Source organism: Mustelus asterias, chromosome 16 (assembly GCF_964213995.1).
Source record: "Mustelus asterias chromosome 16, sMusAst1.hap1.1, whole genome shotgun sequence".
Taxonomy (NCBI): domain Eukaryota; kingdom Metazoa; phylum Chordata; class Chondrichthyes; order Carcharhiniformes; family Triakidae; genus Mustelus; species Mustelus asterias.
The window spans coordinates 12288994-12298386 of record NC_135816.1 but is presented as its reverse complement, the minus strand read 5'-3'; the positions used below and the strand labels follow the sequence as shown (position 1 = coordinate 12298386).

Here is a 9393-nt window from a genome sequence, read left to right as displayed (position 1 = left end):
CCCACAGTCCGAAAGTTAGGTGCATTGGCCATGCTAAATTCTCCTTCAGTGTACCTGAACAGGTGCTGGAGTGTGGCGACTAGGGGATTTTCACAGTAACTTCATTGCAGTGTGGAGATGCTGGTGTTGGACTGGGGTGGGCACAGTAACCTGGCACAACGCCAGGTTAAAGTCCAACAGGTTTATTTGGTATCATGAGCTTTCAGAGCTCTGCTCACTCTCCTGATGAAGAAGGAGCGCTCTGAAAGCTTATGCTACCAAATAAACCTGTTGGACTTTAACCTGGCGTTGTGAGACTTCTTACTGTGATCTCTGCCTGACAAATCACAGGCATAATCCGGCATAATCGAGGATCCCCAGGCACGCAGCCGGGACATTCTCTCTCCCACCTTCTTCGGTTGGGAAAAAGCCATGCTGACTATCCTTGATTAATCCTTGCCTCTCCAAGGGGAGATTCATTCAGAATGTTTTCCATGAATTTCCATAGCAGAGCTGTTCCCAGGGCCCTTAGAGCCATGGCAGTGCCCCCTGAGGGTGCCACTCCCATTGATACATCCACCTGCCTCCCCTCCCCCACTCTCCCGCCTCTGGCTGGCGGCCACGTGTCTCCCCCCCCCCAGCAGCTGCCCCGCCTCCCGCCAATCAGCGCCCACTTCCTGGTCCCGGCCCCGCCAATCAGGGGGCTCCACGAGGGAAGCCGGCGCGGCGGGGAGGGCGGGGCGCCGGGAGTGACGGGGAACTCGGCCAATGGGAGCGCGGGGCCGGCGCGGCGTGGCCCAATCAGCGGGGGGGCGGCGCGAGCTACAGGCGGTGTGAGCGGCGCAGTTCCTGGGCGCTGAGGAGCGGAGCGTGAGTAAGATTGTGCGCGGCGCGAGCTGGCCGATACTTTGTAACCTTTCCCCGTGTGTGTGTGTGTGTGAGGGCGGCGGCCTGAAACTATGTTGCAGTTTGGGGGGGGTCCCTCGATTGGAAATGGATACATTGTTATTGGCGGCGGATACATTGTGGTTCCCCCCGCGCCCGGCTCAGTGAGGCCAGCCTGAGTCAGGCGCCGCCACCAATGTGGCTCCAATGATGCGCCGGGCTTTACTGTGCTGCTTCCCCCCTCCCGCATCCCCTGCTGCCCGATGTGCCGAAGCTCGGGCTCCCTGACAATCCCGCTCGGGGTGGGGTGTGTGCAGGGGTCAAAGGCCGAGGGCTCCATCTCCGGTTGTCCGCCTCTCGGGCCTGCATCTCCCGGCCATCAATTCCGCTTTTCACGTGACTCTCCTTGTTTTACAGCAAATGTGCAGAATCACGGCACCAGGGCCCAGCAGCTCACTGCTGGGGGTGTCTGACTGACTTTAATACCCTGATTAGGGGAGAGGTTAAAGTCACAGTCTGGATTAAGGCTTCAGTACAACATTCCTCCATTGCCCTTTCCTGCAGTCGTTGTCTTGTCCTGGCTTCATTTTTCTCCATGTGCCCTGTCGTATTTTCTGGAAGCAGTTGTCATAGTTCCCCTCAGCCTCTGGAACAAGTTTAATTGCGTGCAATTGAATGAATTCAGTGTTACAAAATGTGCTGTTTGTGTAACAAGGAAGGATATAAATCCATGTAATAATCTCAGGAAGGTAGTCCCAACATGTGGCAAATGAAGCAGATTTGAAGTGTAGTCACTTGAAATATGGAAGGCAAATTGTGCACAGTAATCCAGATACATTCTGATCAGCATTTTAAGTTTGGGGGGGGGGGGGGTGACTTCTTGATGTAGTGCGGTGGGGTCTTTTCCACCTCCACCCGGGAGACCAGACTGGGTCTGGGTTTAAAATACCTTTTTTAAAGAATACACCTTCAACAGTGCGCCACACTTTATACTCAAATCTCTGTGGTGTGGGGCTTAAACCTGACTTGAGTGATAATCACTGAGCCATAGCTGCTATCCAGGAGACATGACCTGTATGTAAATGTGCTTGAGGTGAGTATCAAAAATCCAATCCCAATATTTCCTTGTGGCTGGTCAGTGTTTTTTTTAAAATTGGTTGAGGGAAGGTTACCAGTGGGGGATCTCCTTGGAGTAGTGTGGTGGGGTCTTTTACATCTGGGGTGGCACACTGGCACAGTGGTTCGCACTGCTGCCTCAGCTCCAGGGATCTGGGTTTGATTCCCGGCTTGGGTCGCTGTCTGTGTGGAGTCTGCATGTTCTCCCCGAGTCTGCATGTTCTCCCCGTGTCTGCATGGGTTTGCTCCAGTTTCCTCCCACAGTCCAAAGATGTGTGAGTTAGGTTGATTGGCCATGCTAAAGTGCACCTTAGTGTCCCAGGATGTGTAGCTTAGAGGGATCAGCGGGGTAAATGTGTGGGGATAGGGGCTGGGTTGGATTGTTGTTGGTGCAGACTCAATGGGCCGAATGGCCTCCTTCGGCACTGTAGGGTTTCTATGGTTCCATGGTGCATGTTATCTGATAATGCATCTGGTGAGATGTTGTACCGCATTGAAGGCTCTGTATGAAACAAGTTGCTTCATGCGTGAGGCGGTCCAGTTAACCTCGGTGCTATGGAATCTCCTGGAAACAGGGAGAAAAAAGACATTTAGATGGAGAGAATGAAAAATGGATTTCTGATTTACCCATGACGATCAAAACTTGGGGTAAGCACAATAAGAAGTCTCACAACACCTGCTGTTGTGAGACTTCTTACTGTGCTTACCCCAGTCCAACACCGGCATCTCCGCATCATGATCAAAACTTGTCCAGAGGTCCACAGAATTCATGACTTACTATTACTTGATATCTACCACTTGTACATGATGTGATCTCAGCCTCAGCTGGTTCAGCTCTCTTCGAGGAACACAATGAATCAGCATTTGACGCCCAAGCCATCATTTTGTTATGACTGACATTGGCAATTAGTGGCAAGCTATCGTCTGTTGGGTTCTGAATTACTATCAACATAAGGCAATAATTGCTGGCAGGAGGAGATTGAGGCTGTTGTGCACTTAAAATTTCAGAGGACGGAGCTTTTTCATCCTGATTTTTATTTTTGGGATTTGAAGCAGTGGAACTGGTTGCTGCAAGGAACAAATGGGAGTTGAGATTAACTGGTGCTAAAATGGTTATGAGGACGAGTTGCATCTATTCAGCTGGTGTTCCTTCTTACTGAGACGCTTAAGATGATTAAAGGATTTGATGAAGAGGAGCCATTTTGTTTGGTGGAATGGATGCGGTGTGGTAAACTTTTGTTTTGAATGTTGTCAGTGGATTAGGGAAGCTAGGTGGGTCGATAGAATTAAAATATAGCTCAGTCATGATCTAACTGACGGGAGCATAGCCATGAGGGGATGGGGTGGCCAGAGGCCACTCCCCCCAGTTCCTGGTGAGGCTTTTTGGCTGACTTGTCACTGGAGAGTTGAAGCTTTATAAGTGGCATCATAAGATTTACCGTTTGGATGAGATGTTAAACAGGAGAACATGGGACTTCAGTTTTAGTGGATGTTTCAGCTGTGGTTCAGTGGGTGGCACACTCTCCTCCGAGTCAGCTGATTCAGTCCTACTTTAGAGACTTGAGCGCATGAACCAGGCTGACACCTCCCGCGCTACATGGAAGGAGTGCAGTGCACCACATGGACTGTAGCGGTTCAAGAAGACCGTTCACCACCACCGTCTCGAGGGCAATGAGGGATGGGCAATGAATGCTGTCCTAGTCAGTGACGCCCACATCCCATTAATGGATTTTAAAAAAAACACCCTGAAGGAGGTTCTGTCTTTTCAGATGAGGTGCTAAACTGTGACCCTGAATGCCTGCTCCGGTGGGCGTAAGGATCTCACGGCAGCATTATGAAGAGCAGGAAAGTTCTTCCCACTGACCTGGGTCAATATTTATCCCTAAACCAACATCATTAAAACAGGTTATCTGGTTTTACCACATTGCTGTTTTGTGGTAGTTTGCTGTTTGCAAACTGGTTGCCACATTCCCTACGTTACAACACTGAACATACTTAAAAAGTTACTAATTGGCTGTGAAACATTTTGAAAAGTCCAGAAGTTGTGATGCAGTTTTCCTTTTCTAAAGGCTGTGAAGAGTTAGATGAGAATCTGACCCCCTCATCATCGTTAGCAACCATGTTGCAGCAGTCTCTGACCCCTCGAACATCTGGTTGCGTTGGCAGATGTGTTTCCCATGACAAAGTATTTCCAGCACAGGAGCAGGCCATTGGGCCCAACTGGACAATGCCGGTGTTTGTTCCACATGAGCCCTCATAGTTTAGAAAATTCTTGAGTTTGGTACCCAGTGTTGACCTGTCCTGATTTCGGCCTCCTGGCCAACACGGTTAGACCTGGGACAGGCTGCGAGGAGAAAGCAACGTGTTCCCATTCCAGGTCACTATTCCTAGCTGTGTGGGGTGACAGGTGCCCTTCCTGCTGTGCTGAGAAAATGTGTTCTACCAACAGTTGAAGAGGATGGGAAGCATCCATGAATTATCATATACGCTGCTGAGGCTCCCAAACTGGTTCCAGCAGCTGCTGTATCTGTGAAGTCATGATGTGGAGATGCCAGCGTTGGACTGGGGTAAGCACAGTAAGAAGTCTCACAACACCAGGTTAAAGTCCAACAGGTTTATTTGGTAGCAAATACCATAAGCTTATGGTATTTGCTACCAAATAAACCTGTTGGACTTTAACCTGGTGTTGTGAGACTTCTTACTGTATCTGTGAAGTACAGGGTAAAGAATGTGGATGGAAACTTAGTCCCTGTTGATGTATGATGCTGATATTTTGTAGCTTTTGTAACAAAACCATTACGTTGCACCGGGACAGTGATAGGCAACCTCGGCTAGTGAGTGGGTCGCACGATGACCCTCCTTAATGGGCTGCAAGGTTGAAATTGGGCTTGTTCACGAACTGTGACCCCTTGAATAAGATTGAATATATCTAATACATGCTGAATATTTCATAAGTTATAGAAAATGCTTAATTGTTCATATATTAATAGAACTGTCATCAGCTTCAAATGGTATAAACAAAGTAAATATTTATGCTTTGGACGCAGAGTAAGCGCACAGCTCTCAGTCAATGTTGAGAGCAATCGGCACGCACCTCGCCTGACTTGCCCTTTACGCGCGAATCACTTCAATCTAGGCCGATGGAAATCAGCAGAATGTGGCAACGGTCAACAGAATGTCTTGTGGGCTGCACTCAGAACCCAGTTGAGCCCCGGGCTGCAGGTTGCCCACCAATGATCTAGGGGCAGTTTCTTCAGGCATTCGATCACAACTAGCCAGGTTCATTCACTGGATGGCACAGTGGTTAGCACTGCTGCCTCACAGCGCCTGGGAGTCCGGTTCGATTCCCGGCTTCGGTCACTGTCTGCGCGGAGTCTGCATGTTCTCCCCGTGTCTGCATGGGTTTCCTCCCGGGTGCTCCGGTTTCCTCCCACAGTCTCAGAAGACATGATGGTTAGGTGCACTAAATTAGGCCATGCTAAATTCTCCCTCAGTGTACCTGAAGAGGTGCCGGAGTGTGGCGACTAGGGGATTTTCACAGTAGCTGGTCCCAGTTATGATTTGTTGCTTTTGTTCTGAAGGTAAACAATACAAAGAACCAAGAACAGTACAGCACAGGAACAGGCCATTCGGCCCTCCAAGCCTGTGTCGATCATGATGCCTGCCTAAACTAAAACCGTATGCATTTACGGACTCCGTATCCGTCCATTCCCGTTCTATTCGTGTATTCATCTAGATGCCCCTTAAATGCTGCTATTGTACCTGCTCCCACCACCTCCCCGGGCAGCACGTTCCAGACATTCACCACCCTCTGTGTAAAAAAAAAAAACACCTTGCCTCTCGCATCTCCTCTCATTTTAAACCTATGTCCCATGGTACTTGACTTTTCTACCCTAGGAAAGAGCATCTGACTATCCACTCTGTCCATGTCACTCATAATCTCGTAAACCTCTATCACGTCACCCCTCAACCTCTGTCGTTCTAGTGAGAACGAACCGAGTTTACCCAACCTCTCCTCCTAGCTAATACTCTCCAGACCAGGCAACATCCTGGTAAACCTCTCTGTTACCCTCTCCAAAGCATCCGCATCCACATCCTTCTGGTAGTGTAGCAACCAGAATTGTACACAATATTCCAAATGAGGCCTAACTAAGGTTCTGTGCAGCTGCAGTATGACCTGCCAATTTTTATACTCGGTGCCCCAACCGATGAAGGCAAGCGTTTTGTATGCCTTCTTGACTATCTTATCTATCTGTGTTGCCACTTTCAGTGATCTGTGGACATGTACACCCCAGATCTCTCTGCCTGTCAAAGCTCCCAAGGGTTTTACCATTTACTGTATAATTCCTACATGTGTTGGCCCTCCCAAAATGCATTACATTTGTCTGGATTAAAGGCCATCTGCCATTTCTTTGCCCAAGTCTCCAACTGGTCTATATCTTGCTGTATCCTTGAACAATCCTCTTCATTATCTGCAACTCCACCAATTTTTGTGTCGTCTGCGAACTTATTAATTAGACCAGCTACATTTCCTTCCCAATCATTTTATATGTACTACAACAACAAAGGTCCCCGGACTGATCCCTGTGGAATACCGCTAGTCACAGCCTTCCATTCAGAAAATCACCCCTCTACTGCTACTCTCTCCTGTGGCCAAGCCAGTTCTGTATCCATCTTGCCAGCTCTCCTCTGATCCTGTGTGACTTCACCTTTCCTACCAGTCTATCATGAGGTACCTTGTCAAAGGCTTTACTGAAGTCCATGTATACAACATCCACTGCCTTTCCCTCATCTATCATCTTTGTCACTTCCTTGAAAACTCAACCAAGTTAGTGAGGCATGACTTCCCCTTCACAAAACCATGATGCCTATCACTAAGTCCATTTGTTTCCAAATGGGAGTGAATCTTTTCCAATAATTTCCCTACCACTGATGTAAGGCTCACTGGCCTATAATTGCCTGGATTATCCTTGCTGCCCTTCTTAAACAATGGAACAGCATTGCCTATTCTCCAGTCCTCTGGAACGTCACTTGTAGCCAACGCGGATACAAATATTTCTGTCAAGGCCCCAGCAATTTCTGCTCTTGCCTCCCTCAGTATTCTGGTTTAGATCCCACCAGGCCCTGGGGACTTATCTACTTTAATGCTTTGTAAGACGTCCTTTTTGATATCGACATGGCCCAGAATATCTGCGCACCCTACCCTATCACCTCATACATGTTTTTTACTGCCTCTGATTTACACCTTCATTGCACAATTTTGTTCCACCAGTTTCAGAATTACTGTTCTTGCAACATGAGTTATTTCCCACATGTGGAATTCCTCATTTGCCGCTTGCGATTGAAGATGGCTCACTGCCAGTTTCCTTATCACGGAATCTGTGCAGCACAGGCCATTCATCCTTTTGTGTATTTGTACTGTTTTTGAAAGCGCTTTGCAATTAGTTCCACTGGCCTTGCTTTCCTTACAACCCTGCAAATCTTTACCTTTTGGAAGTGAGGGTCAGTGGTCAGAATTCAGTGATTGTAAAGGTAATTGACGAGGAGGGGAAGTGAATTGAGTTTGATTTGAATGCAGTGATTTGTAATCTGGAATGCATTGCATGAAAGAATGGTGGAAGCAGACTTACTGTAATTTTCAAAAGGGAATTGGGTAAATGCTTATTTGGAATGCAGTTGAGAGAGCGCCAAGAGAGTGGGATTAATTCACTTGCTCTTTCAAGAAGGCAGCGCAGGCACGGTGGGCTGAATAGCTGTCTTTCTGCTGTATGATATAAATACAGATCTATCTGTCCTCATAGAATCCCTACAGTGCAGGAGGAGGCCATTTGGCCCATCGAGTCTGCAGTGACCACAATCCCACCCAGGCCCTATTCCTGTAACTCCACATATTTACCCTCCTAATCGCCCGACATTAAGTGGCAATTTATCATGGCCAATCAACCTAACGCGCACATCTTTGGACTGTGGGAGGAAACCGGAGCACCCGGAGGAAACCACCGCAGGCATGGGGAGAACGTGCAAACTCCACTCCAGACAGTGACCTGAGGTCGCAATTGAACCTGGGTCCCTGGCGCTGTGAGGCAGCAATGCTAACCACTGTGCCACCGTACCATATTTAACCATACTGTCCAAAATGGTGTGATGTAAGCTGCCCCTTATTTCTGTCACCCCTACGATATTGCACCTCATCGCAACTGTGGCATTATGTCTGTCAGCAAAAAAACCAAATATGCATTTATCCAGCATCTTTCACAGTCATTGACAATCTCAAAAGTGCTTTATAGCCAGTGAAGTATTTTGGATGTTTAGTCACTAATGTAGGAAACAGGGCAGGCAATTTGTGCGCACTGTTATGATGTGATGTACCCTTTTGTGAGGTTGATTTGAGAGATAAATATTCGCTGGGACACTGTAGACAACTCTCCTCTTCTTCAAAATGGTGCCATGGAATCTTCTACATCTACCTGAGGGGGAAAACACGGCCTCAGTTTAAATTCAGCAAGACGGCACTTCTGACAGTACAGCGTTCCCTTAGTCCTGTACTGTGTTGACCTTGGTTTTCCTTGTGCTCAATTTCAGGAGTAAGACTTGAACACATGACCTTTATGTTCAGAGGTGTGTGTGTTACTGACTTGAGCCGTAGCCGACACCTTTTAAAATGCCCTTTAGCAGAGGGGAAAATGGCCATGAAAGCTACCATGAGGTGACCTACTCAACCATTTGGTAGCATTAGTGTTCTTGCCAATGAGCAGGTTTCAAGACTGCTCTGAAGCTGATGTGGTCTAGGCAGAAAAGGAGGGGTATGTAGAAGCAAGATTTATCTTCCTCTGAATATCCTTGTGTCCTATTGGATTCGGATTTATTTTCAAATCCCTAACACTTTTTTGGCTGGCGCTAAGCTCCAGGGCAATGACAATGAGAGGTGTGTCCCAGGGATCAATCTCTTGTTCATTGTTTTCACTGGGTGACCTGAACATAATACACCCAGAGCTGGAATTTATAGCTGAGGTTTCTCTCACTTGGGATGTGAAGACATTGGTTCGAGTCCTGGCCAGTATTTTGATTTTTCTCTGCTTCTGAAGATGAGGATTGCTAATTCTGGGAAATGGTGCCTGAAGTGGAAAGAGACACCAGTATCTCCCTTGCTCTTTGTCTGTAGCACCGCTACTCACCGAGCTGGCCATGTCTTACAGGACACAGCCATGAGAGCAGAGAACCAACGCAAGAGGAAAAGCCTACTTGACATTCTTCTCACCAATCTACTGTCATAGATACAGCTGTCCATGCCAGTATTGGTAGGGATGACCATCACACAGTCCTTGTGGAGATACAGTCCTGTCTTCTCTATTGAATTGTGAGGCAGCAACAGTGGGTTAAATAAGATGGATTCAGAATTGATCTAACTCAACT

General features: G+C 47.8%; 1 protein-coding gene across 4 annotated transcripts in view; it reads left to right on the top strand.

Annotated features, from left to right (window-relative positions):
* Positions 1-765: 765 nt before the first annotated feature.
* The window catches only part of canx (calnexin), a 49152-nt gene continuing 40524 nt past the window's right edge, over positions 766-9393 (top strand). The window contains exon 1 of one of the 4 annotated variants that reach the window (XM_078231792.1): positions 766-849. The gene's annotated coding sequence lies outside the window, so the exon portion shown is untranslated. Of the gene's footprint in view, positions 854-885; positions 909-9393 lie in introns of those variants that run through there. The other 3 variants (XM_078231793.1, XM_078231795.1, XM_078231794.1) reach the window with 3 other exon arrangements.